Below are 27,647 nucleotides of genomic sequence, written 5' to 3'. Positions count from 1 at the left end.
ACATCTACCAAAATTTATTAAAATTGTCAACTATAATTCTTGGGTAAATACTGCCAGACATTTTTATGTATAAAATAATGGACCATCTTCCCACATTTTTCCACTTTAAAAAGAAAAGAAAGCAAGTAAGTAGCATGAGTGCGTAGGTTCCTTGTCAAACACTCATTTTTATGATTATATAAAAACACCAGCCCAGGCTGGCATGGCTTGGTGGATTCAGTGCTGGCCTGCCAATCAAAGAGTTAATTCCCAGGCAGGGCTCATGCCTAGGCTGCAGGACAGGTCCCAAGTAGGGGGCACTCAAGAGGCAGCCACAAATGGATGTTTCTTTCTCTTTCTTTCTCCTTGGCTTCCCTTCTCTAAAAATAAACACAATCTTAAAAACATAAAGTTTTACAAAATAAATAAAGAAATACACAAATAGATAGATAGATAGATAAATAGATAAATAAATAAATAAATAAATATGCCAGCATTTTATTCTTACGATGATAGGACCTGAACAGTATTTGTAGTTGTCAGGGACCTTGAAGAATGGCAAAAATTTCATCATCATTACAACAAATTTTTTTTTAAATTCATTGAAAAATCCTTCCTTCCTCTTTTCTTTGCCTTTTTAGAATTCTAAAACTTGTTACAAGCTTTTACACTCTAGGATTATAGTATATGTGGAATAACATCTTTTGAACATAATTCCTCAATTATTATATGCCAAATGCACCAATACTGCAATTACAGGAATTTAAATGTATTGCCCTAAACAACCAATATATCCTTGCTTTGTTCTGCAGAGAAGACATTTTTGTTGGATGAGAAACTTTATTTTCACTACAGTTAAATTTCTGGCAATAACTAAACTTCATGGGGATTTTGCATAATCTGCTAGAGGCCCCATTTTCATCATGTCTTTGTGATACTCATATAGATATGGTTTTTTAAATCTTTATCTTAATGATGGTGCTAATTTAAGCATTTATGAGTTCAGATTCATAAACCTATAGTCAGCTACAGTATTTTCTGCTCTCCCTGAATATAAGCATGGTAGAAATCCACTGGTCCACATTATTGACATTCCTAAAGTTCAATTTCCGAGAAAATAATGGGGACATTAAATATCACTATGCTGAATATTGGGCATGTTCTCAACCTGACAACTCTTGCAAATACACTATTGGTGTGTAACATAAATCTGATTTTTGGAGTGATAAATATGAGCTCATTTAATTGAATTTTTTTCTTTACTTTACTTCAAACAACAATTTAAGACAGTTTACAGTGATCCATTTAGCATAGGACCATGGCCTGGCTCGACCTTGGGCAAGATACTTAACCTCTTGGTTAGATTTTTCTTCACTCATGAAACAGGCATGATTAACAGTACTTAAATTACAGGTTAGTCAGGCTAATTGGAGTGATACACATAACAGGAATGTAACATTGACTGCTGCTAACTAAGTACTCAACATTAGCCATTATAATAGATATAGTTAAAAAAACAAAAATAAGCTGAACACAGTAACCTTGAATGTTGTTGACTCTATGATCTTCAGCAATTGCTTATTTCTGTCTCCTTCCATTTACCTATCTTTTATTTATTTATTTATTTATTTATGTACCCATTTCTTACTAAGAATAACTTTTCTTCTGTGCAGGAGAAGAGAAATTCATAATCAGGCTTGATTTTAATGCCATGATATCCATGAAACTCCTGGATATAGAAATGAAGCATGCTAACAACAGAAAAAATCGAAAGGGAAAACTAAAAGTGTGAAACCAGGCATAAAATTTTAACACTTTATAAAAATGTTCTTGCTTGATTGCTTTATTTATTTATTTACTGCTTTGCTTTCACCAAGGACCCAGATTTCTGAAAGCAAAAAGTTATAGGCCATTCAGGGTCAGAATGCCCTTTAATACCCAATGGTATTAGATTTTCTTTTCTTTCTTTGTTCTCTAATTTCCAGTCCTTTCTTGGTGGGGAAATGTTTTGATACTAAATCTTTCAATTTTCCTTGTCTTTACACTGCTTTAAAAACTAAGAGTGAATCCCGGTATACTCTGGACTTCCACAGCTAAACCAAACAGGAAAGATCAAGCAGTGAAAAAAATATGAGTATATGATGAATGTAAAGAGAATAACTAAGAGGGGTGTAAAGGGGATGAGATGACCTCTGGCCTTGGTTTACCTCAGGGTATAAAATGTGTTCATGACTACAGTTAAAGAACACGCCACAGAACAAGTACCCACTGAATGGTATAAAAATTGGTATGGGTTGTAGAATTAAGAGAAGGAATTATGATTTCCAGTTTTAGCATATATTTAGTAACTATTTATAACTGGTTCAAATATGTATGAATTGCTTTTGCTGCCAAATATCAGTAGCTATGGTAGGTAGCTCTGAAATGTACACTGAAGATTTTTGCCTCTGAATAAGGCCTCTTTCTGCTTGTGTGAACTCCGTTATATGACTTTGCTTGTAATACCGTGTATGACACCTAGGTCTGCCTCCCTATGTTAGATACCATTTCCTTAGATTTGACAGCCTTGTTCTGCTTTGAGGGATGAGATAAAAAACAGAAGAGGTTAGAAACCCATCCAACAGTAAAATTCACATTCCTTCCAAAGATTTTCACAGGAGAACTTTTACATTTAATTTTGGCTTAATTTGTCCTTCAATTTCATACAATTTCCTATTGTAAATTTCTGATATCCACAATATTACTGATGAGGTTAATACTATTATATATTAGAGTTTATGATTTTATAATATAATTTCATGAAATCCTTACCTTAGTAAAATAAACTCTAAGTACCTTTGGTTATTAGCTGTTGTTTCTGCCCTTTCCACATATTTTTATTGTGAAAAATCTGGTCTTGAATAAGGTTATTGGATTTTATTTTCCAAATGAGATTCTGTTACACCATACTGAATTTTTCTTAAATGTGAAGACATCCTTCAGTTTTTTCAGGAAAGCAAATAAATATTTATAATTGGATTTTATGAACAGCTGTTCCTTTGAAAATTGTTTTTATTCTATTAGTTTTACCTCATAAAAACTATAAGATGCAACTACTAAATTAAATTGCTTAGCTTTTCACATAAATTACTCAATTTTATATAATTTGTAAATAATAAAACAAGCTCTTCTTTTTAAAAAATACTTTATTTATTTATATTTTTAAACAAAGAGGAAAGCATGGAGAAAGAGAAGGAGAGAAATATCAGTGTGTGGTTGCCTCTCGTGCACCCCTTACTGGGGACCTGGCCTGCAACCCTGGCTTGTGCCCTGACTGGGAATCAAACCAACAACCCTTTGGTTTGCAGGCCAGAGCTCAATCCACTGAGCTACACCAGCCAAAGCTAATAAGCTGTTGTTGCCTGGAGTCTTTTCCATAAATTTCTTGCTAAAGCATATATAGGTACTGATATCATAATGACAATCATTTATAATTATTATAAAATGCATAAAGGGATAATTTGTGTATTTTTCCAAATAATTTTTGTATATAAGCCTTTATTTTCCCTTAACCTCAGAATTTTTAAAAAATAAACTGGTCTTTGAAATTGAAGGGATAATTCATTTTGAATCTAAAGAAATCTAGACATAAAACACAAAAATGAGAAGCAGAAATATAGAGTCCCATTAAAATAAAAGCAGGATCCAAAACCCATTGCGTAGTTTTCAAGGATGGATGTTGTAAATTAAAATAGCTTACAGCAGTCTTCAAAGAAAGGGAACAGTTTATTACAATTGGCTACAGCATTTAAATCAGTTGCTGGGGAAAAATATGACAAATTGGGCTGGACAGAATGCAAATAGATTAAGAATTTCCAGTAGGCATTTTATAGGGCTAGTTTTGACAAGAGACTTGGACTAAATATGCTAGTATGATAATTATGTTGCCAGAGACAGTGGAAAAAAAAACAAGAGTCATTATATTGTCAAGAGTGCCAATTGAAAATTTTAAGCTTTCCCTAGAATACATCGAGTCCTTTGAATGTCTTTTACAGTAAAACACTCATATTCTTGGAATATTATAAGTATTTTAAAATGGTACCCAAGAGACATTCAAACAAATGAAATTTTGATTTGTTAGAAATGTTGATATTATATAACTCAGAGTACAAAAACCTTACTTTGGTATTTTGAATTTTTCTCCAAACTGAAAAATTTAAAATAAAATGTTCTATTTTGTTCCACATAAGAATAGTATTGAATTTTTTAATATTTTTTTTAAAAAGAAAATATTTTAGCCTAACTTTTGCTAATTATTTTTTAAGATTTAACTGTTATTTTCACAAGGGAAACTCAGTGAGTGGTCATAAAAATCTTACTAAAAATCAATATCCTCTTTTTCATTAAATAATACAAAAACCAATCAACCAAGTTTGGAAAAACACTCTTGTGTGTTTCAATCTTCTTACTTTCATACCCCTTTTTCATATATAACTGTATTTTTTATGTTGTCGGTGAAAGTAAGGCTTTTATATATAAATGTTTTGTTTCAACAGATTTCAATAGAGCATTTTATTTTCTCCAGTAAATTTTCCTTTCTCTTTCCTGACATAGTCCATGCAAAGCCCCGTAAGTAATGTGGGTGATGCTTTCACTGGCATATAAGAGTATTGCCTTGATGTGGGTAATCAATGATTGAACACAAAATCATAAAGAATAGTGCCAGAAAATGTGCATGAAAAAGTGCTGCTAGAAGAAGTGAGTAAATGGGGTCCAAAAGTAACTATTACAGAAGAAGGTTTGGTGTTATGTGTGCAGCATGACAAATCAGCATTGCCAGAGTAAGTTTTCAGAAATAAACTGAATTGTAGTCTTAGATTTCTCTTGAGCTAAGCTTTATTTTATGGAGGGAACAGATGGAAGGCATTATTTAAAAGACCAGTTTCTTCTTTGGTAATATCATAGGTTTGTTGTTGGTTGTTTCTGTTATTGTTGTTTTTATCAAACATATCAATGTGACAATATTTGTTGACTCTGCCCTTTGGTTACTTTTTTCCTTCTCATTATTCTTATTAATGATGTTACTCTTTCAGGAATCTAACCTGAACTCTTGTTGAACTGATAGAGAAATATTCTATACTTTTCCCTCTTACCACACTTACAGTTATTTATGTGGTTAATGTTTAATTTCTACATATTCCACTCGACTCTTGTCTAAGCAAGGGCAAATACCTTATCTGTCATCTTAACTGCTGTGTGCTCTGCACCCGTCCCTGGCATGTGGTAGGCATGCAAACTATTCAGTGAACAAAAATATTCATGTGTCCTGGAATGCTAACTGAACTTTCTAGCAGATTTAGTTTGTATTTTATTTTATTTTTAATTAATTTTTTTCAGGTGGCAATAGTTAATAAGATTATGTAGGTTTCAAGTGTATAATTCTATACTGAAGTACATACTAAATCATCTGCATATTGCATTGTGTACCTACTGCCCAAAGTCAAACCTTCCATCACCATATATTTGAATCCCTTACAGGCTACTCCCCCTACACCCCTCTTCCCTCTGGTGACCACCATACTGGTTTTTTTGTGTGTCTATGAGTTTGTTTGTTTTTCTTGTTTGTTCATTCATTGTTTTCAGTTTTATATCCCATATATGAGTATAGTCATATGATTCTTAACTTTTTCTGTTTGACTTATTTTACTTAACATAATATTCATGTTGAGGCAATCCATGTTGAGGCAAATGGCAGTATTTCATCTTTTCTTCCAGCTGAGTTGTATGCCATAGTCCATATGGACCCTGTTTTTTTATCCAGTCATCCAAGGACACACAGGTTGTTTCCATGTCTTGGCCACTGTGAATACAGCTGCAATGAACATAGGGGGAGGGTATATGTCTTAGCAAATAAATGTTTTCAAATTATGAGGGTAGACACCCAGAAAAGGGGTTACTGGATCATATGGTAACACAATTCTTAATTTTTTGAGAAGACTCCATACAGTTTTTTGTAGTGACCGTGCCAATTTGTATTTCCACTTGCAGTGAATGAGGGTTCCTTTTTCTCCACAACCTCTCCAGTATCTGTTATTACTTGTCTTGTTGGTAATAGCCATTGTTACAGGTGTGAGCAAGTATCTCATTAGAGTTTTGATTTGTATTTCCCTAATAGCTACTGAAGTTTAGACTGGCATTACCTCAGTGGTTTACCTGTCAAGCCTGTTCTCTTGTCAACCACACAGTAGATATTATTGATATTACTTTTAAAAAGGATTACTTAAAAATAACAGTCACAGGTTGGGTTCTCCAAGAAGCAGAGTCTGAGACAAAGTGCAATGATGAGGATGATTATTAAGGAGTAGGCATTGTATCTTGCAGAAAGGAAGGGAGGAACATAACTGAACAGAAGGATAAGGTTATATTGCAGCCCTCCCAACAAAGTGGGGCCATGGGTGCGTATGGGAAGGGATGGTGCATGTGTGTCTACCATAGTATGTACATCCTCACACCTCACAGATTCAGATTTTCACATGCACTTGTTGGAGAGCATTTCCTGCAGGGACACACACAAAAAAATGTGACTTGGATATTTCACAGCCCTTCTTGTTATAGCCAATCTTGGTACAATAATGAATACTTCTTATTTCTCTTCTACAGTATCCATTCTAGAGTCCCTTCTTCCTCAGCTAATGCTTCTACCAATCTTGAAAGCTTGTGAGCTCTCAAGGTCTTGTGAAACATATTGTTATCCATGGTCAGTAAGCCCTGGTCGGTAAAATGTTTTCATCACAATTGGACATCATCTGTGTACCAAACCCAACTCTGTCTGCCCCTATTGTGTGGTAGTGCCCCTGCATTCTCCTGATCATCAGAATCAGTCTCCACTGCCACCATGGTTATTCCTCAACTTGCATGTTAATCCAAACTATTAATGCAAAGCATAGGAAATCCAATGTGCCTAGGCTATAAAGTATAAAATGGAATGGGGCCTTTCAGTATTTCCTAGTGGAAATATTCCCCTCCTGAGAACCAGGAGCACTAATCATGCAAAACATAACATTTTGGAGAATGAGAGGAAATATTTCATAAGAAGCTATTGGAAGAGATGGCACTAGGACACTCACTCCTCCAGCTCTTAGTTTTCATATCTATATATTCTTCCTATGAGGAAAAAGAAAACACATAAATCATTTTTTAAAAGTATTTATCTTTAGAGAGGGGAAAGGAGGAAAAGAGAGAAGGAGAGAAACATTGATGAGAGAGAGAAATATGATTTGGTTGCCTCTCCTATGCCCCACCCAAGGTGAGAACCTGCCACCCAGGCATGTGCCCTGCCCAGGAAATCAAACAGGCCATTTTTTGGTTTGGATGACACCCAACCAACTGAGCCACACCAGCCAGGACAATAAATAACTTTGATTAAAGTTATATACTGTGTCCTGGAGGACTGTGTCCAACATTGTACAGTCTTTGCTCCAGGCAGGTACTTGACCTGTGTGTTTACAGCTTTCTGAAGACTGCAGCTTCTGCCCGTGACATTGGATATACTGTTATTGATTTACTCACTTGGGTATGGGGGACACTTTCAGAGACTTTAACTTGCCAACACATTTTAATAGTTCTTACCTCACAGGTTTGAAAGACAGCGTGAGAACGTTAGCAACTACCAAGTATGTTTTTCCTCATTGTAAATTCTAGGACCAGGGAAAACACAATTGTTTGACTCTGTGAATACAATGAATGTGCCTTCGCCACAGGACCTTAACTAGGACTCTGTTTGCTGCTGGGACCACAAACAAATGCCTCCAAGCTGATAAGGAACATAAAGATGCTCGATGTTCCTGAGTATCAGTTTCAGCTTGGACTCTGTATCCAACAGTCTTTAAAACGTTCAGTATTTCCCTTTTCCTTATACAGGATACAGTTATCTGAATGAATGATCATAAATGTGTTTGCAAAAGGACCGGAGTTATCATTACTGTGTGTACATGTTAGGATGGATAGTCTTTCCATCTGGAGAGCTGACTTTTCATGCAATTAATGGGTTCCCTGTTTAGAAACTGGGTTAGGCCTGGAGACAGGGCAAGGAATCCTGACATTTTACTGAGGCAACTGCCATTGTGACCTCCAGACCATTACACCATTTTTTCTAACCTATCGGAACATTTTGTGTAGTAGGTTTGTTGACTGCTGAACTTATCTACCCACATTGATCCTGAGTACTATCAACCATTTTCATAAATATTTGTGAGTCAGTCCCCCTTGGTAGGTGCTTCAGCTTTGCTTCCGACTAGGGCAGGGGCATCAAACTCATTTTCACTGGGGGCCACATCAGCCTTGTGGTTGCCTTCAAAGGGCCGAATGTAATTTTAGGACTGTAGAAATTCAACTACTCCTTAACAGTTAAGAGAGCTCCGCACTGCCACAGGGTAGAAACAAGGTGCCAGGCAGGATGAAACAAAGTGAAGCAACAATTTTCATAAATATCTGTGGGTCAGTCCCCCTGGGTCAACTTTGCTCCCGTCTAGATTCTGACAGTTAAGTGTTACCACTTCATCTTCTTGGTTTATGAGTCTACTATCCCCATGGCAATCAGTGAAGCAAGGCCTGTAGCAGCGTCTTCTACCAACAGTGCTGTCCCATGGAAGGGAACCACCTCCAAAATTCACAGGGGTGAGGGCACATCTCACCAGTGCATTTCATATGATCTCAGTACATGATATGATACCAGTCATTAGGCCTGCACGTGAAACATCTGCTGGATGTTCCAGATTTAGTGTAACCCTCTTGTGTAAGAAATCCTCTGCAGGTTCCATCCCCTCTTCTACTATCTGACATAGCAGTTCCAGCATTATGACCTCATTGACCAGAAGTCATCATTTTCTTTCACATTGACCAGTCGTGCTAATGATGAGATCACACCATGTTGGGGGGTCCTTTCCAGATGGTAAATCTTGAACCTCAAGGAAATGATTTCAAATGTAAGTAGTGGCCTGCTTCATCAAAGTCTTTTAGAAGTGAGTGGCATATATTCTTCCTCAACTACTACTGGAATATTCATTTAGTCTAGCAACTGCTTTGAGGTGTATTCCTATTTCTTCTCAGGCCCAGCACATCTCTGTCTGAGTTTTGTTGTTATTCAACCCTAGTTATAAGCCAAGTGACCAAGACAGAAGGGACTCCTATGTTGACTTGAGGTGGAGAAACCTATTAGCTTCAAGCAAGGAGAATGTACTACTTTCTACTGACAACCCACAATTTCTTGCAGCATTTTATCTTATCTAGATTTTTACTAGATCTTAGAAAGCCATTCATTTCTGTCACTTTTATTATGTCTATTTCTCCCTATCTTTCAAATATCAGATTAATCTCATGAGCTAGTATATTCTCTTCTACCACTACATGACTCTAGTTCACCAGTAGAATTTTAACAATTGTGCCATTACCTTATACTAGGGGTATATGTGTTCTCCCTACTACCATGATTGGGTCCTCATTGCTAGCCTGGTGACAGGCAATTCAGCTCTACAATGACATTTTAGCATCTGCTTTCTGGGGTTCCTCCAATCAGTCACTTTCATAATTTGACTTCTATAGACAGCAGAACTGAGACAGATTTTAACATCCAGGATGCTTTTGAGGGATGATATTATGATTAATACTTTCAGAATGGAGGAGGAAGCGGAAGGATCATGAGAGAGAAAATTTTTTCTGTAACGTGGTCTGAAAGGATCTGTCCACTTCAGTGGGAGTAGAGGACGAAAATGGCCCTTAGAGTTGGTCCATGTTAATTCTAAATCACTGGGCCTTTAAACCTTCACCTGAATTACTCATTGGAGGTGGGATGGCTTCAGAGGGTCATGACTATGGGTATCTCTGTAAAGCTAAGACAGTCCTTCAAGAGGCTAATAGGCAGCTGCTGACTGTACTCCCAGAAACTGTGGCAGTCTGCCTGTCTTTGAAGAATACATGTTTAGCATATCTGTGTGTCCACCCCAATGACTGAAATTGGGTCTCCACACAGAGCATTACATTATCCACACCGATTCTTGTTTAGCCACCAGTCTGTTTACTTAAATTTAAAACATTTAAATTTAAGTTTAAATATAAATTTAAAAAAATCAAATTTACTTACATTTAAAACTTGATGGTCATTTGGATATCTTCTTTGAAGCAATGTCTATTCAAGTCTTTAGCCCATTATTTTTAGGTTATTAGTCTTTTTGCTGTTGAGTCATAGAGTTTCTTATATATTTTGGAAATTAAACCCTGTGTAATATATGGTTTGCAAATATTTTTCCCATTCCACAAGTTGTCCTTCACTCTGCTGGGTTGTTTCCTTTTCTGCACAGAAGTCATTTAGTTTGATGTAGTCCCACTTGTCTGTTTTTGCTTTTGTTGCCTTGATGTGCTTTGAGTATTGTATCCATGAAATCGTCACCAAGACCAACGTCAAGCTTTTCCTGTATATTTTTTTCTAAGGGTTTTACAGTCCACGGTCTTATGTTTATGTATTTAGTCCACTATAAGATGTTTACGTATATGGTGTAAGGTATGGGTCCAATTTTATTTTTTGCTTGTGGATATCCAGTTTCCCTAGTATCATTTGTTGAAGAGACTATCCTTTCACCACTGTGTATTTTTTACCCCCTTTGAAGGTCAGTGGAATGCACATGTATGGTAGTCCATATCATTAATCATCAGGGAAATGCAAATGAAAATAAAAATGTGATATCACCTTATATCTGCCATGATGCCTATTATCAAAAAATGAATGAAAACAAGTATTGACAAAGATGTGGAGATGTTAGAATCTTTGTATGCTGCTGCTGAGAATACAAAATAGTACAGATGCTATGAAAAATGGTGTGGAGGTTTCACACACACAAAAGAAACAACAAATAAAAGTAAAAATACCAATTCATTCATTGATTCTAAAAGAATTGAAGTCAGGATCCTGAAGACATTTTAGAACTCCTATGTTTATTGATACACTATTCATAAAAGCCAACATGTGGAAATAACCTACATTTTCATGGATGGATAAAGGAACAAAGGAAATGTGGTATATATATGAAGGATTATCAGTCTGCCTTAAAAAAAGCAAAGAAACTCTGCAATATGGGACAATGTGGAAGACTCTTGAAGACACCATGATAAGCAAAATAAGCCATTCAGAGGCGCTCAAATGTTGCATCATTGCACTATTTGTGTGTTATATCTGAAATAGTTGAACTCAGGGAATCAGAGAGTAGAAGGGCCTGAGGGGGAGGGGAAAATGGAGGAAGTTGATAATCAATGGGCATAAAGTTTTAATTATGCAAGATTATTATTGTTCATTATCATTATCAGTATTGCTCATTATGATACAGAACAGAGCTTACGTCTTCTCTTCACACCTATGCTTACTGGTGTCTCCTTTGGTTTTTTTTTTTTTTTTTAGATTAAGAAAAAGCCTCTGTATCATCAAACATGTTTTAAATTTGTGAATTTTATTATTTCATTTATTTATTTGTGCCAATAACCTCAATTCCTTCAAAGAGAAAAGAGAGCTTATTTTGCAAATTCTAGGGTTTTGCTCCATTGTAGAAAGGAGCTTAAGATTGATAGGAGAACATCATTTTCATTTTTTTTTTCCTTCAGTGGTGGGGGTCTGGTTTCTACAAGTATAGTAGTCAGCTCTGTTTGTTATTACAGATAAAGTATAGAGGAGAATAAGGCTGCTTAAACCTCATTAACCAAATTATTATGCCAACATACTCAGAGGGACGTATTCTTATATTATGAATATATTACCAAAAAATACATAAATATTACTTGTGAGAACATTTCTCCCCTGATTATACCTTCTTCAGCTCATTTAAACATTTGGATGTTTAGGAAAACAACTTTTAGTAGGAAATGTGATGGATGTAACCTTTTCTGACATTCCCCAGAAAAGAAGTTCAATAGTTAGTAAATATCTGCATTCTTCCTTTCCTTTTCTATGCAAGAACCACTTCAAAAGAGATGGATAATTGAAATAACATCTTCATTATTCCATCTATATATAATTGTTAAAAACTTGACTATCCAGTAAAGGTCTTTTTGGATCTAAAGCAGATTGATAACTTGTGCTTTTAAAAATAATTTGCTCAGTTTTTTGGAAGAAAATCTTGATCCTGACCCAAATGTCAAGTTTTAAATAAAATTGGCAAATATTTTGTAGTAGGGAAATAAAATTTTAAAAAATCACTTTATTTCCCCAAATATTTTTTGTTCTCTTCTTTTACAAGATAATAGAATTATCTGTTCCAGAAACCTTTCAGATAAAGGGGGTCCCTACCTGTCTACATTCTTTTGTTCTCCAAAGAAGAAGGTAAAAGGAATAATCTTTTTTATTTCCATTCCAATGTTTGATTCTATAAGAACTAATTTTAAATGATCAGTTGATTCATTCTTTTCTGTATGGAACATACAAATTATATGAAGGCAGGAGACATTTCACTTACTGAATGTATAAACAGATGATCTCTTGTGGGGAAACTGGAAATGAGATAGATGAAAAACTAGAGAGGCCATGACATAGTAAAAATACTAATTGCTTAAATATATTCCTCTTAAATAGTTACCAAATGAAGAAAAGAAAAAGTAATAAAAATCCTTTCAACTTCCAGGAAACTCATTACCATTTTAAATAATAATTTAAAATAATAACATGATGCTAGAAGCAGAGATGATATCTTGGTTTCTGAGTATTGGAAATGAACTTGCAGAGATAAACTTCTAATGTGTTTGAGAAACTTAACTCCAGAGCACTTAGGTAAGTAGTAGCACACTGGGTTAAAATTTTCTAAGTCTATTACTGTATCTATGACCATACTCTTTTATTAAAAATTCAATCATCTCCCGATCAATTTCTAGAATGGCAGAATGAACTGGTGAACCTGGTGAACTTCCTCTCCCTCTAAAAAAAGAAAATTTGAAGAACACAACTAAAATCAACCACGTCAGAACGCTGGCAATTCACCAATGCCACAGAATGAACTGAAACATCCTCTGTCCAAGTGAAACTACTGAACCTCATTAATACCATGGTATCTGGGAAGTCCCAACTCCAGGCTGTTCCAACAAGCCCTCTCTCCCCAGTTCAGCTTCCTAGTAGCTACAACCTGGTAGCATTGCATTAGAAGGAGTTAGTGAACATCTTTCACAACTGTGTTAAAAGCTTCATGCACATGGCATAGTAAATATTTTCCTGTACTTGTAGATCTCTGGAAAACCTCTGCTCTCAGGGTGTGGTGGTAATTTGATTTGACTCAGAGCTAGGTGGGGATAGGGGAAGTACCACCTTGGATTTACCAAAACAATAGCAAACTCTGGCATCATCTCAGCAGTCTAAAGCCATGATTTCGGTTTTAACATTCATTTTGTATCCACACAAATTAGATTATACTGCACAACTGTGGGTTTTAAAATCTTAAATGTTTGTCTTTGTGGCTCTTCTATATCAGTACACATCATATTACCTTATTTTCCTGTTTGTATTCTTATTTGGCTGATTCAAACTCTGTTTAATCTAACTTTCCAACTTCTCCATACCCATTCTGATGGGTTTGCCTGGAATACACACACACAGACTTACACACAGCCATGCTGAGTGGTCTCACATTAAATTAATGACTAGGAATCCCAGGTGAGTTGCTAATGAATCTTGGCCATTGTGCTATATTTCCTCATCCATCTATTCTCTCATTGAGATGACTATTTCACATCTCTTATCTTTCATTTCCAATCCTTTCACTCAGCTAATAAGGGAGCTCCTAACTCAGTGAGAAAATTGGAATACTCAAGTAATAATTAAAAGGACAAAAGCCACCTTCTCAGACCCTGGTTCCCAGAGCTGGCTGCACCTCATAAAGCATGACTGACCTTAATTGTTTTGTCCCCAGGACTAGAAAATTACTGGAGCCTTTATCCTCAGGACTAGAAAATTACTGGAAGTGCCCTGAAGGCACAGAGGCTCCGGGAACTTACGAAACAGGACATACCAGACCATGAGTGGATGGGACCCTGCACCCAAAGATAACATCGAGACTATTTGCAGCCCAACTGAAACATCCTGTCCTACAACCACACCATTACTGGGTAAAAGCCCAAAGCCCTATCCCTCACAGATGTGCATTTCTCTGCACCCAGCCCTTTCCCTACCTTGGGAGAGTAAAAATAAAAATGTTTAGTCTCTGCATTTTCTTCTCCTTGTGAATTCTTTCACAGCCCACATCACCAACCACCCTAACAATGATCTTGAAAAATTCCACCCACCATGAGTACCTGCTCTCATACATAAATTTACCTACCTTCCATTATATATCCACTGATGTACCATTGTTCTTCCATCTAAACTTTCTTCCTCTCTCTATATGAAATCTCTTTTCTTACCTAATCAAGGATATATACCTCCAGCAATTTTCTTCACTCTTTTATATTATCCATGTTGGTGGTATTTTATGCATTATCCTCATCAATATACAAACATGGTATAATTTCTTATATTTTACCGAACATCTTCCAGTGGCGGGAGCTAAGGCACTATACCACGATGGTGGAAGGAGCCAGATGTAGCACACAGAGCAGGCTCCTTGGCTGCCCCTCCGCTCTGCCTCAGCCTTCAGTTTGGGAATGATACTTTCAAATTACAGAGTTTGAGAAAAGATATGGTTAAAATCCTTATTTATTCCCACAGCTGATGCAAGAAAAGATGTTCACTACTATGCCCTAGCTAAAAAACGAAAACAAGCAGCTTGTACAAATTATGATTTCATGATGTTAAGCTGGATGCCTAGGTGCATACCACAAGGTTTAGTTGTGTTATCAGAAATTTCTAAAGGTTAACATTGCTCTTATATTTTGGTGGAAGCTTGAAATACCAGTTGGCAGGCTCAGCAGTATTATGCTGTCTGCATTGGATGTATAAAGGAGATTATCTATTCCTTAAGAAGATCATGAATAAACTCAGAGAAAATCAAGAAATCAAAGAATTCTGTATGATAAGGAGCAATATTCTTTTCTAGAAAGAAGCAGATGTTAAGTGGAGTTCAGTTTCTGGAATGAACCTGACCCACACAATTGAGGCTCAATATGTCTATGAATTCAGGTCTTAGAAATTCACCAGGAACCATAAATGAATGGGTACAATTACTCTGTGAGTAGCAAAATAACCAATTTTCTTCAAAATGTGTTCATAGATACACCACAATCTCTAATTTCATAAAGGTTTGGAGATGCAAATGAACCTGAACAGCATAAACATCTCTTAAATCCAACAGTTAGGCAACATTTACTTTTCTATTTCAAAACTCATTATAAAGCTATAGTAATTAAGATAGCTATAGGTTAATGAAACGTAATTAAAAGTCTAGATATCAAACCTTTGCATTTACAGTCAATTGATTTTCAACAGCGATATTAAGACATTTCATTGGGAAAAGAAGTCTTTCCAAGAAATATTAGAACAATTTGGTAACAAATTGCAAAAGGAGGAATTTGGACCTCTAATTTATTAAACAATAAAAATTAACTGAAGATGGATTATAGACTTATACATAAGAGTAAAACTAAGGAAGTTTTAGAATAATATCAGAGAAAATTTGTGACCTTGTGTTAGTCAAGATTTATTATTTGCAGCACCAAATAAAAAAATCCATAAAGAATAATGATATCTTAGATTTCACCAAAATTAAAAATATTTGTTCTTGAAGAAACATTGAAATGAAATGAAAAGACAAGCCATGGCTGGTGGGGCTCAGTGGATTGAGTGCCAACCTGTGAATCAAAGGGTCACTGGTTTGATCCCCAGTCAGGGCACATGCCTGGGTGGCTGGCCAGGTCCCCAGTAGGTGGTGCATGAGAGGCAACCACACATTGATGTTTCTCTCCCTCTTTCTCACTCTCTTCTCCTCTGTCTAAAAATAAATGAATAAAATCTTAAAAAAAAAAAGAAAATACAAGCCATGGAATGGGAAAAATTATGGGCAAATTCTATTACAAAGAATTTTTTAAAAAGATTTTATTTATTTATTTTTAGGGAGGGAAGGAAGGGAGATAGAGAGAAAAATATCAATGTGCAGTTGCTGGGGATCATGGCCTGCAACCCAGGCATGTACCCTGACTGGGAATCAAACCTGCGACACTTTGGTTCACAGCCCGTGCTCAATTCACTGAGCTATGTCAGCCAGGAGAAGAATTTTTATTCACAGTATATAAAGGGTTATTAAAACTCAGTAATCAGAAGACAAATAAGCCAATTAAAATGGGAAAATATTTTAGTATATAATTTCATCAAAGATATATAAATGCCTAAAACATTACAAAACTAAAATCATAATATGCAAAGAAATGTGAATTAAAGTCACAATGAGATTCTATTTCACATTAAGTAGAAAGTCAATAATATGAAAGAAAGATTGTATCACTGTTGGAGAAGATATAGAAAAACTGGAACTTTCTTTTTTTTTAAGATTTTATTTATTTATTTTTTTAGAGAGTGGAAGGGAGAAAGAAAGAGAGGTAGAGAAACATCAGTGTATGAGAGGAACACTGATGTGGTCTTTCAGTCCACAACCGAGGCATGTGCCCTGACTGGGAATCAAACCAGTGACGCCCTGATTCTCAAGCTGGCACTCAATCCACTGAACCCCACCAGCCAGGGTGGAACTTTGAATGACTGCCATGGAGATTGTAAAATGATACAAATTTAAACACAATTTGGCAATTTCTAAAGAATTTAAACCTAAACTTGTATTACAACCCAATAATTATACTCTTGGTATCTTTCCAAGGAAAATAAAGATATACGTCCACACAAAGACTTCTACACAAATGTTTATGGTAGTATTTTCAAATGACAGTCAAAGGGTGGAAATACTCCAGATGTCTGTTAACTGATGAAAAGATATGCAATGGAATACTGTTCTGTGATGAAATACTGATACATTCTGTATCATGGAAAAATCTCAAAAATGTTAAGTAAAAGATGACAGACACAAAAGACAACATATTATATAATTCTACTTATATGAAACTTCCAAAAAAGAAAAATGTATAGGGACAGAAGTAGATTAGTGGTTGATTGGGCTGGAATTGGGAGCAAGGTGTGACTCAAAATAACCATACGTGTCTTTTTGGGTACTTTTGATTGTCTATTACAAAGGTGCACCTCACACATCTTTACAGCACCCTTCTGATGACTTGGCCTGAGATATTAGAGTTATCTTTGCCTCTGTTATTCTCTCACACCCAATTCATGAATTAATAAGTAAGAGATATTATTTGGAATGACAGAGGATACACTTTAAATTCTGGAATAAATCTCCATGTTGAAGACTGTGTATGTGGTATAAGTATATAGGGTTGGTTCCAGATGCTCCTATGAGTTTGGTTCAATCCTTAGTATGTGTATGTTGGAGGATGGAGGATTAGTATGGTGGATTTAGGGCAGGGAATAATTAGTCATATGCATGAAAAAGCATAGAAGAAAATATATATAAGTTATTAAGCTATTATATATGCTGCCTTAAAACCTACCCATCTACATTCTACTATGTGGGACTGGATCTTGGGATCTACAGAACACACTTACTTTTCAGAGCTGGCCGAGCTCAGCTCTGCTGGCATGGGCTCCAATAGGAGGCAGCACAGCTGGAGGAAGAAAAAGGGACATATGCATCCTCCTTGCTGCCTCTTGTTCCCTCTTCCTGCAAGCATCGCCCAAACCTAGCTACCTTCCTCCAACAGTAGCTGTTCCAGTAGCAACAGATGAACAGAGGATATGTTTTCTAGGTGATATAGATTTTCACATCAGTGTACATTTTATTACAGGGAGTTCCTTTAGTTTCAACATAAAAGTCAGATGCATTGCAAGTTTAGATGGAAACAAATTCTGTGAATAAGACAATGAGTTACAGAAATGAACAATAATTATATAAAATCACATCAAAAGATACCATATGAATATAATGTTATCTGATATAGATCAAATACTCTTAAGAATATTAACTCAACTGATTAGAAAATAGAGAGAAACATGTGCTTATTACCCTAGCACGTGAGGAAATTGTAATGTTTGGGGTGGATAGAATTATGTTACCATACTCTCTTTAAATCAGAAATGTCCTTTCATGCATACAATGAGATTTTTCTAAAGGGAGAAAAAACTGTGATGGGATGATCAGTAAATCTATAGTTTAAGAATAATTATTGTTTTTTTCCCCTGTACATGTCTATGCTCTCTCTGGCTGTGCCACATCTGAAATAAAATATTGAATTTTATTCCATAAACACTGCTTATAAAAATGATTAAGTATTTAGAAATATACAGGAAATATGTAAAACTTATACTATCTTACAAAAATAAAGCCTATGGGGTGAAAATGGAGACAAATGTACTTGAAAAAACAATAAAATAAATAAATAAAATAAAATCTTTACAAAATAAAGCCTATGTAGCAATTTCAGAAATACATTTTCCTTAGAACAATAAAGCACAAGACTCTTCTTATTTATTAGGAAATCAGGGTTGACAGTTTTAAGACTTATCAGGATTGTAATGAAGCAGAGAAAAGACTGGGTATAAACCCAGTACACTGATTTTTATCTTGGCTTGTTTTTGCTCAAAATACTGAGAACAGGGACAGTCATGGAAGCCCTTAGGAGAGCACCCACCCTTTACTGTGTGTCAAAAAGTAAGTGGAGTACGCATTTCCGGAAGATTTATAACACTTTGTTAACTAGATACAGAGAATTAGTCTATTCTGATTGTTGTAAACGATGGGATAAAAGGTCACACAATTCATTTTGTGACAGACTTAAAACAGGTTTAAAATTAAAATGTACTAAGGTAGAGTAAAATACCATTGTGTGTGAGTATGTTTTTTCCTGAGAATCCTAGTTAATAACACAAACAGCTTGATTTTGGAAAAGTAGCATAACATGTTCATTAGTGGCAGTCCAGTAAGTTTAAGAGGACATTATTTAGATACTGGAAGGACTTAATTCATTATTTTAATTCTTCCATATGTGTGTCTGTCAAGGAAACATAAGGGATAACTCTTTGAGGGGGATTAACTAGAGAATAGAAGGGGTTGATTTATTATCAAAACCTGATCCAGCATCAACATTATATATATATATAATATATATATTATATATTATATATTATATTTATATAAATATAAATAAATATATATATTTATTTATTTTTACTTAAAATCCTATTACCTTCTCAGAGCAAAGTTGAGGATTTATTTTTAATATATAACTATATAACTCCTACCAAGTGTATAATATATAATCTACACAAGGATAGAGTATTTAACATGTTGAATACCATACGAATATAACAAGAGGAAAAACACATGGAGGTTCCCGAGTTATGCCACCTTCTATTAAATAAATTGGTACTTGAATGATTAAACAGACTGATGGGTGAACCTTGGCAAGATAGAATAACCCTGCAACAAAAAAACTGGGAGTGAGCAACAGTCCTCTTAGAGTTAGGTCTTGAGATTTTCTTTTCATGCACGAAATATAAAAGTGAGTGTATAGTCAATAATTTCTCTTATGACAAAAGCTGTTGAGCTTTCTCTCCTTGGGAATAAAGAGAGAGTAGAAGTTGTAACAAAGATCTATCGTTATAGTAATTTACTATGGATTTCTTTCTTCTTTTTATTCAACAGAACAGAAATTGCTTTTCTGAATATTCACATAAATACAAGAATCTTCAATGAAATAGATGTAAACTCCTGAACATATTTCATTTCTCAAGAAGTTTTGGATTTTTATAATTCAATGAGTTATAAAACAAGATAAAAATCACCTGAAAAATGTATATCCTAAGAGATTTTAAAATTTCTAAATGTTATCACCATTTACACAATCCTATTTTTAAAAGGAAGACAATTCAATAAGGTATTACAATATCTTATAATACAGACAATACAGAAACTTCTGTCTGTATTAAAAATAGATATATATAAATATATTAATGTGTATCTGTATATATATGTATATATTTCACATAATGTTAAGATATGTGGGGAGTAGAGTGGGTGATGTGTTATGAGAAACTTGTTTATTTATCTATTAATTTTGGTGGTTTGTTTGGTGTCTGAACTTAGTCAGCTGGGGACACCTACACCAATCCTCAAATGCTTTTTATGAAAAGTAATATCTTCTTTTCTCTAAGAGGCAAGACTAGGCTTTAACAGAAGTCTTAAAAACTTACCCTAAATGAAAAAGACAGTAACACAAATCATTCACCTTAATATTTTCAAAATACATTTTCCTAAAGAAATGCAATGAATATCAACAATGTCAAGTACTAGCATATGTAGTATGAATATTTTATTATATGCTTTTCAAATGTTAGAATTTGATGACCTTAGAATAATCTACCCAGATACCAATGAACAAATGGGAATACTTTAGCTTTCTATTTATTGTAAATTGTTCTCAACTGAAAATGAGTCAAACTTGCTTTAAAAAATAATGCACAGTTAAGATATGGAATAGTACACATTCATGAAAGTGAACAGCCTGAAACTACATGAAACAATATGGATAAATCTTGTAAGCATAATGAAAGAGAGAAATTGGACAAAAAGAGTATATATTGCATCATTTCATTTTAAAAAAGAAAAAAAATAACCCAATTCATTGTCAGGACATTTGTTTACCTTGAGGATAGTGTGTTGATTTGCAAAAAAATACTAAGAAGTTTCTGAGGGTTCTGGTAGTATTCTGTTTCTTGACCTGGGAACATGTTACAGAAGTGAATTCGACTTGTGAAAGTAAGGCAAGTTGTGTAGTGGTAATATGTGCCAATTTCTGTACATATAGTTGGGTAGCACATTTGCTACATGCCCAGCAATGAACTGAAACAGTCAGATGGGACAAAAGAAGTGTAGTACAGTGTCCACTTTGGATCCATATAGATTGGATAAGAGGCACCCAACATGTTTGGAAACATGAAAATTTTTAACTAGGGAGTATGTGATTAAAAGTCAAATGTTATAAATTAATTGTCTGTCTAGATCAAACAGACACCAGTGGGAGCTAACATAGGAACATAAGAAATATTAGAGAAGGGTAGACTTGGAATAGGCCTTAAAGAGCATCTTTGGACAACTCTGACCTCAGTCTAAAGATGTGACCACTTCATTACAGTCCCTCCAGAGTATGAAAAGAAATAGCATCAGCAATTAGTCTGTAAGACAGTTCTCACTTGTAAGATACTACTTATTAAGTTTTTAATTGTTATCTGGTGTCTTTCCATTCTGTAGTTCAATTGCTTTGTGTGGCACTAATGAAGACATTATTTAATAGTGATGCAGTTATTGACTATTTTTTATTCCAAACACATGTGCTCTGTTACCTGGTAGCTAGGTTGATTCATCTTTTCAACAGCCAGCAACACCAAAAATGACTTGGGGTGCGCTTATGGAGAGCGCTGTCTGTATCTTCCCCCTAAGACTAAATAGGGCAGAGAGAGAGTAGTGTCATTTACATGTGTAAACAAAAGTATTTCTAAGCAGTTTTGCATCTGTGGCTATCTTCCATTTTATATTCTAATCTCTTTAAGAAAAAAAGATTTATTCTTGTTTTACAATGTTACCATCCAGTCATTATTCATACATGAGAATAAGGTAGCGAAGGTGACATCATGCACATCCATTTGATGTGTAAGCCTTTTACTGCAGGCCAGGTCTCCTTTCATGCTCCGGCTGACCTCAAGCAGGGATAGTCGGGGGAACCTTCACAGTTCATCTCCAGAGACTTTTGCTGGGCCATTATATCCACCAGGCTTGTTAGCTCTCCAGGAATTTCATGAGTCACTTTGACCATCACTCATCCTCTTCTGCCCACCCTCCAACCTGAAATGATATTCAGACCAACACCAAACTTAATTCGTCTTCTGATTTACACAGGTGCACATGAAGATATTTAGAAGGAAAACTAACAAAGCTCCTTCATACCTACACAGAAAATGAACTGTTCTATGTAAATAAGCTAAAGAAAACAAGACTTGTACATGGTGAAATTACTTAGCTAAATAAACAAATTAAGGTAACTAAGCATCTAAATATGTAGTTAAGATAAAGCAATAACAATTATAATAAACTACTATTGATGCATTAATCTTGTGTCTCAGAGCTAAATGCAAAAACACGTGAATTAGGAAAATGCATGACAGCATCTGGAGTTCTTCCAATAATTCAAATACTCATGAAATTATATGAACCATGTGATTCTAAAGTCATTACCAAACTTTTTAGTAAATAAATTGAAACTTGTGAAATTGATACTATTGGAAATTATGCCAAAGGACATCAGAGAATTGTTTATTTTTCCACAGACTATGAATGCTAAAGATAGGGAGAGACAAGTACTAAAATAAATTTCACCCTGGAAAAGGAAAGCATCCTTTAAAAGGATCCACAGTTCAAGACAAACAATATCTTTATGAGAGAATAATGTTATTCATGATATAGTATAAGCACATATTTATTTTTATTTTTAAAATCTTTTTTTCCAAAAAGAGCTTAAGGGTACAAAACCACGTTTTGTACCCGTGGCCAGGGCCTGACCCTGAGCAGCCCGCTGGAAGACCTGACTGCATCAGTGAACTTGCTCACCGTCCCCGCATTAGTTCCCAGTGCTGCCATGATGAAGTTCCCCAAACTGGGTTGCTTGAACAACAGAAATGTATTTCCTCATGGTTCCAGATGCTAGAAGAAGTTCATGATCACATTGTAGCAGATTGCTTTCTTCTGAGGGCTGTGAGAGCCAATTTTTGCACGTCTTTCCTAGTGTCTGGCTGTTGCTGGAAATCTGCAGCGTTGCTTGGCTTCTGCTCATCACTCCGGTTTCTGCCTTCCTCTTCTTTCTGTGTTCAGGTCTATCTCAATTCCCCCCTTTTTGTAAGAGCAGCAATCATATTAGATTTGGGGTCCCCTATGTTCTCATTTTAACTAAGTGCATCTGCAATTAATTTTATTTCCAAATAAGATCTCATTCTGAGGTACTGGGAATTAGGATTTTAATGTTTAAATTTTGAGGGAACACACTTGAACCAATGGTACCATTTAAATAAATCGTGCCTGTGTGGTAGCAATGAATCTGTCTCACAGCACAATATGAATCAGAAAGAGAACCAAGAAAAAGGCATGGCCCCCTAGATTCCTGCTTCCTCATGGCTGAAATGCTCATGCCCCCTGGGCTCCTTCAGACGTGATTGGAGCCCTAACTTTAATAAACATGTGATAATAGTTGACACAGTCGGGATATCTGGATTGGAGAACTAGTTATACTGTTTACAAGTAGGTGACTTCGAGGAAGATATTTTTGTATAAAATCAGCTTTATTAGCTCTATTACATTATAATACACATATAATAGATCCATGCAACTTTAAGTGTACATTTTGAAGAATGGTGATAATTTGTTTATAATTACCAAAATAATAACATAAAACATCCTCAACATTATAAAAAGTAACCCTATACACTTTTGTGGTCTATACCCCTTCCTTGATCCCCTGGACTCTGGAAAACATGATCTGCCTTCCATGATTAGAGTTTTAAATTTGTGTGTGTGTGTGCGACTTCTTTGATTTAATGAATGGCTTTTATTATTAACCCCTGCTACTGCATGTATCAGTAGGGTTTTTAAAGATGGGTAGTACTTTATATTATAGGTATGTCACAATTTAGATATACCACAATTTTCATTAGCTGATGGACATTTGGGTTCTTTCCAGTTGGAGGTTTTTATAGATAAAGCATCCATGAACAACTGGGCCCACGTTTTTGTACTCAAGTGTTTATTTCTCCTTAGTAACTACCTAGGAGTGGGATCATTGGTTATTTGACAAGTATGCACTTAACTTTATGAGAAATTTCCACACTGTTTTCCAAAATGTTTGTACTATTTTGCATTCTCATCAACAATATATAATAATTCTAGTGGCTGTATTTTCTAATACTTGTTACTGACTTTCTAATTTTATCATTCAAGTGTATGTGAGACAGTGTATCATTGTGGCATCAACTTACATTTTCCTAAACATTGATAATGTGCATTTTTATGAGCTTATTGGTTATTTGCATATCATCCTTATTAAAGTGTCATTTTCAAATTCTGTGTTCATTTCTTGATTAGATTATTGGGTTTCTTATAGATTTATAAGGTTTATTTCTAGATTCTAGATACAAGTCCTTTATCATATAGGTTATGCAAATATTTTCTCCCAGATCACAATTTACTAGTTTATTTTCTTAACAATATATTTTAAAGATGAAGAGTTTTTATTTTTATAAAGTAGAATTTGTCAGGTTTTTTCTTTTATGATTCATTCTCTTTGTGTACAATTTTTAAAACTCTGCCAACTTAAGGTTACTAGATTTTCTCATATATTCTAGAGTTTTGTATTTTATAGATTTTAGTTCACAATTAATGCTGTAGTGCAAATAAATTAAATTTTGTACATTGTGTTTGGTAAACATTGAGTCTTTTGATCCATAAAACATTGCACAGCTCTCCATTTATTCAGGTCTTCATTACTTCCTTTAAGTTATAGTTTGCATTTTTCAATGTACATGTCTCGTGTATCTTTATTTAGACATCTCTAAGTATTTTATACTTCAATACAATTGTGATGCTATTATAGATACTAATGTGGTCTTGTTCAATCAAATTGTGTGTTGATGTTATGTAGAATTGATTTTTTATATTGATCTTTAATGTACAATTTTGCTAAATTCTCTAATTAGTTCTAGTCACATGTTTGTAGATTTCCTTATATTTTCTAAAGAGTCTATCAGGATGTTTGCATTAAAGAAAAAAATTCCAATGTAGATACTTTTTTTAATATTAAAATATTTTATTTGAATGGAATTACTCAAACATTAGTGGCAAACTAATTTCACATTTCATATTTTTCTAGTACATATCAATATTAAAACAATTCAGTCATTTTATAGTGAAGCTTCTATATCTGGACAATAACAAGGGGGGATGGAAATGGGGGAGGGAGGTGGGGCAGACGCGTGGTGGAGAAGGGTGGGGGGAAAAGGCAGGAAACTGTACTTGAACAACAATAAAAAATTTAGAAAATAAATAAATACAGTTGTAAAAGTTTTAAAAAAGATATTTTAAATCATATTTGTATAAACAAAATAGTAAATTTTAAGGAAGATTTAACAATGTAGATCCTTTTTAAATCTTGTATTATTATTCTGCTTAGAGAATCCATAATAATTTTGGTTGTACACTTTGGGTTTTGCCTGTGCTTCCACCTGACTGAAACCTGTTCCTTCCTAATTGTGCAGCACGGGCAGTTTTGTCATTTACTTTGATAATCACCATGCTTCATTTATTTTCTCTTTTTACTTTGCATACTCAGGGAACTTAAAAAGACTAAGAAAAATATTGAAGAAAACAATTCTGCCCCTGCAAATTCTTACCAGAACTTTCTTTTTTTATTAAATACTTTTAAATTTTATTGTTGTTCAAGTACAGTTGTCTGTCTTTTCCCCCCACCCCTACCCACCACCCCAGCCATCCCCACCTCCCTCCCGGTTCCAACCCCCTTGTTTTTGTCTATGTGTCCTTTATAGTTGTTCCTGAACCCTTCACCCTCCTCCCGCCATTATCCCTCTCCCCTCTCCCCTCTGGTTACTATCAGTTTGTTCTTTATTTCAATGTGTCTGGCTATATTTTGCTTGCCTGTTTGTTTTGTTGATCAGGTTCCAGTTAAAGATGAGATCACATGGTATTTGTCTTTCACCACCTGGCTTATTTCACTTAGCATAATGCTCTCCAGTTCCATCCATGCTGTTGCAAAGGGTAAGAGCTCCTTCTTTCTTTCTGCTGCATAGAATTCCATACTGTAAATGTACCATAGCTTTTGATCCATTCATTTACTGATGAGCACTTATGTTGCTTCCAACACTTGGCTATTGTAAATTGTGCTGCTATGAACATTGGGGTGCAAAGAACATAAGTTCTTTTGGATTGGTGTTTCAGGGCTCTTAGGATATAATCATAGTAGTGGAATTAATGGGTCAAAAGGTGGTTCCATTTTTAGTTTTCTGAGAAAATTCCATACTGTTTTCCATAGTGGTTGCACCAGTCTGTAATCCCACCAGCAGTGCACTAGGGTTCCCTTTTCTCTACATCCTCTCCAACATTTGTTGTTTGTTGCTTTATGATGGCCATTCTCACTGGTGTGAAGTGGTATCTCATTGTGGTTTTAATTTGCATCTCTCTGATGGCTGGTGATGCTGAGCATCCTTTCATATGTCTCTGGACCCTCTGTATGTCCTCCTTGGAGAAGTGTCTGCTCAGATCCTTTGCCCAATTTTTTAAAAGATTTTATTTATTTATTTTTAGAGAGGGAAGGAAGGGAGAAAGAGAGAGAGAGAAACATCAATGTGCAGTTGCTGGGGGCCGTGGCCTGCAACCCAGGCATGTGCCCTGACTGGGAATTGAACATGCGACACTTTGGTCCACAGCCTGCGCTCAATCCACTGAGCTACACCAGCCAGCCTTTGTCCAATTTTTAATTGGGTTGCTTGACTTCTTGGAATGGAGTCTTGTGTGTTCTTTATATATTTTGGAGATCAAACCCTTGTCTGAGGTATCATTGGCAAATTTTTTCCATACAGTTGGTTCTCTTTTCATTTTAATGCTGTTTTCTTTAGCCATGCAGGAGTTTTTTATTTTGATGAGATCCCATTTTTTTATTCTTTCCTTTATGTCCCTTGCACATGGACCAATGGAACAGAATAGAAAGCCCAGAAATAAACCCATGTCTCTACGGTCAATTCATATTTGACAAAGGGAGCAGCAACATAAAATGGAACAAAAATAGCCTCTTCAACAAATGGTGCTGGGAGATCTGGACAGCTACACGCGAAAAAATGAAACTTGAGCACCAACTTACACCATACACAAAAATAAATTCAAGATGGATAAAGACTTAAATATAAATTGTGACACCATAAGAGTTCTTCAGGAGAACATAGGCAGGAAAATCTCAGATACCCCACGCAGCAATATCTTCACTGATCTGTCCCAGTATAATTTCGAATGGAAGTGGTGTGATAGACCTTTTTATATGCTTCTCAAACCTTGGTGTAAATTATTCATGCTTTTACCCTGAAGTATTATGTTAGCTGTAGGTTTTTCATAGATAGATGCATTTTATCAGATTGAGTATATTTACATATTTCTAGTTTTCTAAGAGTTTTTATCAAAAATAACCACTGAAATTTGTTAAATGCATTTATTAAAATGACAATATAATTTCCTTTTTATTTTTTAATATGGTGACTTGAATTGATTGCTTTTAATATTTTAAACCAACCTTGCATTTTTTGGAATAAATTCCACTGCACTGTGATGTATCAATGGATTTAATTTGTCAATATCATGTTAAGGGAGTTTTGCCTCTATATTCATGAAGAATATCAGGGTTTTTTTTCCTGTAAAGTTTTTATTTAGTTGTTTTGTAATGTAATGCTGGCTTCATAAAAGGAGTTGGGGAGTTTCCCTTTTCTTATAATCACTACAACAGAGTTTGTAAAATATTTATTATTTTCTTCTGAAATATTTGAAAAGTATAAAAAATCCAGGTACCTAGGTTTT

At 35.0% G+C, this 27,647-nt stretch overlaps 1 long non-coding RNA gene across 2 annotated transcripts in view; it reads left to right on the top strand.

The window, feature by feature from the left end:
* Nucleotides 1-14,188, top strand: part of LOC123822000 — a 75,659-nt gene extending 61,471 nt beyond the window's left edge. For both annotated transcript variants that reach the window (XR_006786194.1, XR_006786195.1), the window contains 3 exons: nucleotides 12,618-12,763; nucleotides 12,865-13,037; nucleotides 13,893-14,188. This is a non-coding gene — a long non-coding RNA (uncharacterized LOC123822000). The remainder of the gene's footprint in view (nucleotides 1-12,617; nucleotides 12,764-12,864; nucleotides 13,038-13,892) is intronic.
* The last annotated feature ends 13,459 nt before the right edge of the window (nucleotides 14,189-27,647 follow it).

This window comes from Phyllostomus hastatus, unplaced genomic scaffold, assembly GCF_019186645.2.
Source record: "Phyllostomus hastatus isolate PE091 unplaced genomic scaffold, TTU_PhHast_1.1 phas_contig_40, whole genome shotgun sequence".
Lineage (NCBI taxonomy): Eukaryota > Metazoa > Chordata > Mammalia > Chiroptera > Phyllostomidae > Phyllostomus > Phyllostomus hastatus.
This window is presented reverse-complemented; position numbering and strand designations above follow the sequence as displayed.